The 10000-nt window shown below is 34.3% G+C and overlaps 3 non-coding genes across 3 annotated transcripts; all 3 read right to left on the bottom strand.

The window, feature by feature from the left end:
- Window positions 1–624: 624 nt before the first annotated feature.
- On the bottom strand, window positions 625–697 carry Trnar-ccu. The gene has a single exon. It is a non-coding gene; the product is annotated as a tRNA-Arg (tRNA).
- A 1551-nt stretch (window positions 698–2248) lies between these two features.
- On the bottom strand, window positions 2249–2321 carry Trnar-ccu. The gene has a single exon. It is a non-coding gene; the product is annotated as a tRNA-Arg (tRNA).
- Window positions 2322–5743: 3422 nt separating this feature from the next.
- Window positions 5744–5816, bottom strand: Trnar-ccu. Its single transcript has one exon. It is a non-coding gene; the product is annotated as a tRNA-Arg (tRNA).
- Between the last annotated feature and the right edge of the window lie 4184 nt (window positions 5817–10000).

Below are 10000 nucleotides of genomic sequence, written 5' to 3'. Positions count from 1 at the left end.
CACATATAAATGCGTGTGTGTGTGTGCGTGTAAGTGTGTGTGTATGTATGTATATATATGTATATATATATATATATATATACCTCACAACACACACACACACACACACACACATATATACATATATGCGTGTGTGTGTGTGTGTGTGTTTGTGTGTGTGTGTGTCTGTGTGTGTGTGTGTGTGTATGTATATGTAAAACACACACACACACACACACACACACACACACACGTATATATGTATTATATATATACATATAGATAGATAGATACTTATATGTGTATATATATTTATGCATACGTATTGAGTGATAAGAAAAAAACCTTGTATAGATTGTGCTACCTATCAGATATTTTTGCTATAAAAGAAAATAAATCAACACCATTGGGGCCTTTCCCTGTAGTTGTAAAAATTGTTGTATGAATATGCATAGATCTATAATGGCAATGTCTTTTTTCCTTTTATTAACAAAGTCACTTATAAAGTCCAGTATATTACTGTACACTGCAATTACCTTCGACAATATCACACCGTAACACAAGCAAGCCAACCTGAGACATCGAATAGAAATCAAGAACACTGTTTGCTATAACATGCTTTCAACTAAAATTCTATTTCGCCTCAACCTCTGGCGGGACTCGAACCCGCAATCCTTGGCTTAGGAGGCCAATGCCTTATCCATTGGGACACAGAGGCATCTAGTTTAATATACTTTTTTTCTCTAAAATATCTGGATAGGCGAACCAGCGAAGCACAAGCGAAAACACAATAACGTGTTGCTAGTGTTAGGTGGTCTTGTATGCTGCATCTCGTCCTCTCCACTCAACCCGCTCTAGCTGCCCTTGCTGTAGGACTGGGTGCTGTCTGTCCCTTGTCTCGTTTTGCTTTATTTTGTTTGATTTTCACGTTTTTTATTTGGTTTTATTGTTTTACCTCAGTTTTCCCCTCTTCTTTTGGTTTCCTGTGATCGTCTTATTTATAAATTAATAACGAGACATTCTTTTGAACTTGCTTTTATTAGTTTCTATTCCTTTTAGTATTTATATTCCATAAACGTTAAAGGTCTAGATTTTATCTCGTTTTTATTTTGAGTTTTAGGGAAAACGCTTTACAAATTTTGTTTATTATTTATTTTAAGTACATCCCATTTCTTTCGTATGGTTTTCATTTTTATGCTTTTCATTTCACTTTTGTCCATCTATCTATCTATCTATCTATCTATATATTACATATAAATACATATATATACATATATATAATGCACACACACACACACACACACACACACACACACACACACACGTGTGCGCGCGCATATATATGTGTTCATATTATATATAGCTAGAGTTATACATATTCATACACACACACGTATATATGTATATTTATACATAAATATATATATATATATATTTATCTGTATCTATATATATATATATAGCCATACCCATATCTATATCTATCTACACACACACACACACACACACACACACACACACACACACACATATATATATATATATATATATATATATTTATATATATATATGCGTGTGTGTGTGTGTGCGTGTGGGTGTGTGTGTATGTATGTATGTATGTATATATATATGTATATATATATATACCTCACAACACACACACACACACACACATACATATATGCGGGTGTGTGTGTGTTTGTGTGTGTGTGTGTGTGTGTGTGTATATGTATATGTATATATACACCTCAAAACACACACACACACACACAAACACACACACACACACGCACACACACACAGACACACACACACACACGTGTGCGCGCGCGCGCGCGTATATATGTATTATATATAAATAGATAGATAGGTAGATAGATACTTATATGTGTATATACATATTTATTCATACGTATTGAGTGATAAGAAAAAACATTGTATAGATTGTGCTACTTAACAGATATTTTTGCTATAAAAGAAAATAAATCAACACCATTGGTGCCTTTCACTGTAGTTTTAGAAATTGTTGTATGAATATGCACCGATGTATAATGGCAATGCCTTTTTTCCCTTTATTAACAAAGTCATTTATAAAGTCCAGTATATTATTGTACACTGCAATTACCTTCGACAATATCACACCGTAACATCAGAAATTGACAGCGATCCGAGGCGGAGACACACGGAGCAAGCCAACCTGAGACACCGAATAGAAATCAAGAACACTGTTTGCTATAGCATGCTTTCAACTAAAATTCTATTTCGCCTCAACCTCTGGCGGGACTCGAACCCGCAATCCTTGGCTTAGGAGGCCAATGCCTTATCCATTGGGCCACAGAGGCATATGGTATAATATACATTTCTCTCTAAAATATCCGGATAGGCGAACCAGCGAAGCACAAGTGAAAACACAATAACGTGTTGCTAGTGTAAGGTGGTCTTGGATGCTGCATCTCGTCCTCTCCACTCAACCTGCTCTAGCTGCCCTTGCTGAAGGACTGGGTGCTGTCTGTCGCTTGTCTCGTTTTGCTTTATTTTGTTTGATTTCCTCGTTTTTATGTTGTTTTATTGTTTTACCTCAGTTTTCCCCTCTTCATTTGGATTCCTGTGATCGTTTTATTTATAAATCAATAACGAGACATTCTTTTGAATTTACTTTTATTAGTTTCTATTCCTTTTAGTATTTATATTCCATAAACGTTAAAGGTCTAGATTTTACCTCGTTTTTATTTTGAGTTTTAGGGGAAACGCTTTACAAATTTTGCTTAATCTTTATTTTATGTACATCCCATTTCTTTTCTATAGTTTTCATTTTTATGCTTTTCATTTCACTTTTGTCCACTTTTATTTGTGTTTTAAGTGTATCTATTTAAGGAAAATCATTCTAAAAATATGTTTGCCTCTGACGTCATTGAGGCAATGTAAACAATTAAGAGATAGTCAAGACAGTCAGCGAGTGTTTCGTTCAATCCTCTGTGTGATTGAACAACCGGCAGTGTCGCCTTGTGTAAGTGAACAACGAGAGGCGATCACGGAAGAAATAAGTATTGATTTACCTGACATTCTTCGCTTAGGAGCTGGACGTGATCTTTGATTGAATAATTTTAGCATCATGTTTTAATAATGGTATTCTTTCCTTTTTTACTTGTAACTTTTAATCCTTCATAGTTGAAAGTCTGAGTGATCTTTTCTATTTTTATTTTTATTGGTTTAGCTTCACCAGACCCGGGTTTTATGCTGCCTCTTTCATTTTTTGGTTTGGGGATTTCTTTTTAGGCTTTCAGCTGTGACGCCAGACTTGCTGGTCTGTCTTTGTTTTAGTGGTAAGGTCTTCAGCCAGACTTTCCACTTTCGAAGTCCTTTTTCTTTAGCTTTTTGTATGTGGCAGTTTTAGCTATTTTACATGCCATCAGCATATTCTCTTTTACATTTCGTATTTCTATTTTTTTTGGTTAATTATAGTACTTTATTCTATGGTTAGGCTGAACATAGGGAAGAGATTATCACGCTTGAACAAACCTCTGTAAATTATTTGAACTCCGCCTAATACTACCACTTATGGGAATCTGAACTGACAGGAGTTAACCCCGCCACGACAGGGTTTCACGATCACTCTACAATAGCAATAAAACGAAGAGGAACAAAATCTTTTCTATTGTGGCAAATGTATAATCATATCAGCAAGACATGATATACTTTGTGTTTGTTGAAAAAAAAAAAAAAAAAAAAAAAAAAAACATTGTATTTCTGCATCTTGTCTATAACGCTATACACACGTTGAATGACGTGATTACGTGCATAAAACTGCCGTAAGGATATTTCAGATTGAATATATTCCCTTTTCTACTAAATTATTGACTTTTACCGACATAAGGGACTGACTGTCTCTCCCTTCAACAGAACAGATAACAAATCTAGAATAAGTTTATTCTTATCTTATTATCCTATTCCGCTCTCTAAAGGTAAAATGCAATGACAAAATAAGAGGTGTGAAAGGAAGTGTGTTCGATGAGAGTGTTAGGTTTTTTATTTCATCCCTATAAATCTTAAATTACTTTTAAAGCATTCCTTTGCTTTTAAATTGGATATTAAAGGAAACATCATAAAGCCTTGGATTGGTAACCTTGAAACATTTAAAAACAACTACTGATATCATGAGGATTCTTTAGATAGAAAGATAGACATACACATATGGTTTTATATATATATATGTGTGTGTGTGTGTGTGTGTGTGTGTGTGTGTGTGTGTGTGTGTGTGTGTGTGTGTGTGTGTGTTTGTGTTTGTTTAAACGCAACAGGTACGGAAATTTTGTAAACATGTCTGAAATCACCTCGTAATAACACAATAATGATAGATTTATAACTTCTGATTCTTGACTCAAAAAATAAACACGACGAGATTAATACTATCAATTATATATGCCTTTTTTTATTTTTTTACTTTTTTGCAAAGAAATTTCATCTTGAAAATTATTTTTTGTTACTGATTTATCTGTGTAAATTTTTCCTTAAGGAACTAAATAAAGACCCTTTTATTGAATTAGGTGTATAGGATTAAATTACATAATGAAGCAATATTACTTTTAATAAAATAAAATAAAGCATCAGAAATGACAAGAACTACACACTGTTATCAGGCAACTCCGCGGTGAGAAAATAATGTTGAGAAGATTGTATTACGTCCTACGGGTATTGTTATATGTCAGTGAGGTTGTTTGTCGTCATAATTTTTTTTAACCGAAGGGTTCCATGTTCATGCATGCTCTCTCTCTCTCTCTCTCACTCTCTCTCTCTCTCTCTCTCTCTCTCTCTCTCTCTCTCTCTCTCTATATATATATATATATATATATATATATATATATATATATATGTATGTGTGTGTGTGTGTGTGTGTATGGATATGTATATGTATATATATGCATACACACACACACACACACACACACACACACATATATATATATATATATATATATACATATATTGTGTATTATATATAATATATATATACTTAGAGATAAATACATATAATTATAGATTTAGAGATATATGTAATAGTATGTATATATAAATTACGATTATATATGTAAATATACATATATAATAACTATGTATGTATTATAGATGTAATATAGAAATATATAAATATATACATATATATACATACATAAATGTAAATATAAAAATATATAAATATTTTTCTATATATCGTAATGTAATGATAGATTGATGTGTGCGTGTGTGTGCGCGCGCTTTTGCATACGTACGTACAACTTATACTAACTGATAACTGTACACAGAAAGTCAAAACATTACAACGCTAGGTTTTATATGTAGCTTAAATGAACCTAGTAAATCTCTGGTCATTCATCCATAAAATGTTATCTTTGAATCAGAGTATTCTTTAATCCTATTTTTGTGGTATTATATGGATGGCAACCAAGTTCACAAATGAAAAAAATATATGTATATATACACATATAAAGAAAATAGATTAACAACGAGACTAACAATGGTATCTTTTCCTGTACCTGTAGATAATGCGGTATGAATGTTTATAGATCTATAATGTCAAAGTCTTCTTTCCCTTAATAGACAAAGCCACTTGTGAAGTCTAATATATTACTATACATTGCATTTCCCTTGGGCAATATCACGCCGTTACATCAGGAGTTTGCAGCGATCCGAGCCAGAAACACTCTGAAGAGAAGCCAAAAACTCTATTTGTCGTAGCATGCTTTCAACTAAAATTCTATTTCGCCTCAACCTCTGGCGGGACTCGAACCCGCAATCCTTGGCTTAGGAGGCCAATGCCTTATCCATTGGGCCACAGAGGCGTGTAGTGAAACACATACGAAAACACGATCACAGTAATAAGTTAATAGCGATAAAATGAAACTGTCATAACCGAAGTGGAATAAAAATCCTATTTTGGATACTTATGTCAGCGACACATGAAATAATTTTGTATCGACATGTGGTCATTGCAAAAACATTGTACTTCTGCATCTCGTCTTTAACGCTACACCCACATAGAATGGTGTGCTTATTTACTTTAAACTAGGAAAGCCTTCAGTAAGGATATTTCAGATGGAAAATAACATCCTTTTCTACAAAATTATTTGCTTTAATCGACATAAGGGACTGATTGTCTCTACCATCATCAGAACAAGGAACAAATTTTGAATAGATTTACGTGTCGTATTACCCAATGGCACTCTTTAAAGGTTAAAATGCATGAACAGATTAAGAGATTCTAAAGGTAGTGTTTATCCTACTGAAGAAACCGCGACATAAGAAACAGTTTAACAGCTGTTCACTTCTATAATATCTTGCTGCAATTCTCCGTGAAGTAAAGCACTCCATCTTGTATTTCTTTAGAACTTAGGCAACCGCATAACTAAACATAATTTATACACATTTACATATTCAAATTATTTTATACTCGACGTGCATGCGTGCGTGTAGTTTAGTGAGTACGTAGAGGCCCAATGTGAATATGGTAAAGGAATCCACAAGCAATCCAGTACCCAGCCATCACACCCCATTCAATGCAATCCCCGGTACTGCTTCCTTTATCAAGAGGAACAATGAGAGTATTAGGTCTTTGCTATGTGAATCAGCGGTGCATGTGTGAGTAATATCACAAGTGAGAGAGCCTAAGCTATTTCAGTCTAAGAAGGAACATTTCATTCCTATAAATTGTCAATTACTTTTACAGCATTTCTTTGCTTTTCAACTAGATATTAAAGGGAATACAGTAAAATCATGAATTGGCAAACTTGAAACATTTAACCAATATCTACAAACCAGTTTCAACAAAGGCTTAGTAATCCATGGGGATTCTTTAGATGGATAGATTTTTTTTTTTTTTTTTTTTTTTTTTTTTTTAGCGGTGTTCATGCTCAGGTGAACACAAATTTCTCTCTCTCTCTTTCTTTTTCATCTACTATTTCTATATATAAATACACACACACACAATATGTATATATAGATATGTGTATGTTTACATACGTGTGTGTTGGGGGGGGAGGGGGATTTATTATGTAATATATATACATATAAATATATATATATATATATATATATATATATATATATATATATATATATATATTATATATATATATCATATGTATATATATATATAATTATTTATGTGTATATATATCTTATATATATATATTTCATACTATATGAGAATATATATTATATTATATATTTAGTATGCTATATATATTTATATATATATATTGTGTATTATATATATATTGTCTATTATATATATATATATATATATATATATATATGTAAATATATATATATTGTATTATATATAATCATAAATATGTAGATAAAAATAAATATTACATACTTAGAACTATCATATATCTGTCTATCTATATATATATCTATATATATATATATATATACATAAACATATATACACACATATAAAAACATACATTCATATAAACATAAAAATATTTATTTAGATACACACGTTTATGTCTATATTCACCTGTTACTGCCATGACAGATTCGCGTGCGCGTGAGAGTGTATGCGCGTACGTGTGTGCGTGTGTATGTGTGTGTGGACGCCCGTGCATATATACGTACGTACAACTAATTCCAACTGATAGTTGACACCAGAAAGTCTAAACTATGCAACATTTAAATTAAAAGCACCTAGTAAGTTTCCACAAATTGAAAAAAAACTATATTGTTGTTATAAAGAAAAACCAACAACAAAACTAACATTAGGGTCTTTCCCTGTAGTTGTAGATACTGCGTTATAAATGTGCATAGTTCTATAATGTTAGCCTTATTTCCCTCAGTGACAAATCCACCTATGAAGTCCACCTTATTACTGCACACTGCAATTACCTTCGACATTGTTACACCGATTACATCAGGAACTGGCAGCGATCTGTAGCAGTAACACATGGAGCAAGCCAACCTGAGACATCGAACCGAATCCAAGTAGCATGCATTCAACTAAAATTCTATTTCGCCTTAACCACTGACGGGACTCGGCTTAGGAGGCCAATACCTTGTTTACTGAGCCATTTCCTCTAATATAAGTATCTGAATAGGCGAAATGCCGAGGCAAAGCGAAAACGCAGACACAATAATGTGTCGATTAGCGAGAAAATGAAGTGGAATGAAATGGTTTCTGTTGTGGTGATGTATCATTATATCAGAGACATGATATCATTTTGCATCGACAAATGGTCATTGTATCTCGTCCATGACGTTATACCCACATGGAATGTCAGATTTACTTTCATAAAACTATGAACACGTATAGTAAGGATATTTTAGGCCGATTATAACATTCCGTTTCTACTAGATTATTTACTTTTACCGACGTAAGGGACTGTCTCTACTTTCATTAGAACAAGTAACAAATCTTGAATTAATTTACGAGTATCTGATTACCCGATTTCACTCTTTAAAGGTTAAAATGCATAAACAAAGAGTAGTGTGTTACATGTTTGGCCTTTGAAGATTTCTCCTACTAGCGATTGATTGATTGATTACTGAAAATCCACTGTCGCGTCAGAAGCTAAGTTCATTAGTGGCCAACACCTTGTGGGAATAATTCACTGGCACCCAACACAGAGTTATCTTTTTATGTGTTGACATCAATGCAAGCCAATCTTTAAACCTCCCTTACCATTAGATTTGCTTGTGTCATTACAAGAGTCGCAGTTTATTACAATGGATGGGCCACAAGATTTCTAGCAATTTTGACTGCTGAAAGAATTATATGTAACTCTGCAGTGAAGATCGAGACTGCCAAAGAAAGACAGACAAATGCAATTTTCTTCCTGTTTATTGCTGCAAAGCCTACACCATATTTAGCTTTCGAACCATCTGCATATTACTTCCGATCCTTAGTGCTTAGAAGTGTACTGAAGAAATCTTTCCCTTCCCTTTTCTGACTAAATCCAGCTCAATTAGATTATTCCAAAGGGGGAAACTGGGAGTTCCAACAGCTCGGCAAGATTTCAATTGTGATCTTCCACAAGACTTTTCATTCTCCTACCATTGGATCGGGGTTGAAAACCAATCTGGATGTAGATGATAATGCTCCTCTTAAACCAATGCCATACAGCTTCATGTGGTCGATCTCAATTTTCTAAACCTATATTGATACGGGGCAGTATGTTTTCCTTTTCTAATATCCATGTCAACCTTGAAATCACAGTTTTCTCCATCAGTTGGTCTATAATTTCCTAGTATGAAAGCATCCTTGCCAGATTTAGGGATAGGGATTAATATAGCTTCTTTCCATTTATATGGCACTGTGCCCTCCCTAAAGATCCTATTGAATAGGGCCAACAGGAACTTTCAGGAGCTCTCTGTGATAAGTGAGATATCATTTTGTATGGAATATCATCACGTCCTGGGGTAGTCTTACAGAAGAGCTGCAAAGCAAAGTCCATCACCCTGTGCAAAAATGACAAATTTGCTGATGTCCTTCAGGGCGAAGGGTGGAGAGTCGGGCAGTGTAAGATGCTCCAGAAGAGATCTCTGACATTTGCAATATCATTTTTGTCTGTGAGGATTATGCCATCTAACAAGGCGAACTAACTGACAGGTCAATACTTGAAAATTTCACAGTGTTTGGGTGTCACTGTTCAGAAAAACTGCATCTACTCTCGAGAACAAAGACTCCAAGGCCCTTCCTTGTGGGTTACCCAAAGTGTCTCCCAAGAGTTGATGCCAGCCATTGAAATTTCCGAGGAGTAGAAATGGATAGGGGCAACTGCCCAAGTAGATCTTCCAAATCATTGCATGGCTTTCACCTGAAGTGTCGTTTGCAGGTGGAACTATGGAACTATTTTCCACAGTTCTTTTGTCAGACTCAGGATTCCTTTGCCTGGGCAAAGGCAGACTTGAGCCTTTGGTTCAGGGGCATTCTGTCAAGCAGTGGAGGCTCCTGTAGATGTGGTGGCAGCTGGAGCCTGTGGTTCAGGAGCATTCTGTCTGGCAGCTGAGGCCTCCTTGCATG

The sequence above is a fragment of the Penaeus chinensis genome, chromosome 42 (genome assembly GCF_019202785.1).
Source record: "Penaeus chinensis breed Huanghai No. 1 chromosome 42, ASM1920278v2, whole genome shotgun sequence".
In the NCBI taxonomy this organism is placed as follows: domain Eukaryota; kingdom Metazoa; phylum Arthropoda; class Malacostraca; order Decapoda; family Penaeidae; genus Penaeus; species Penaeus chinensis.
The sequence above is the reverse complement of the archived record's forward strand: the minus strand, read 5'-3'. Positions and strand labels throughout refer to the sequence as shown.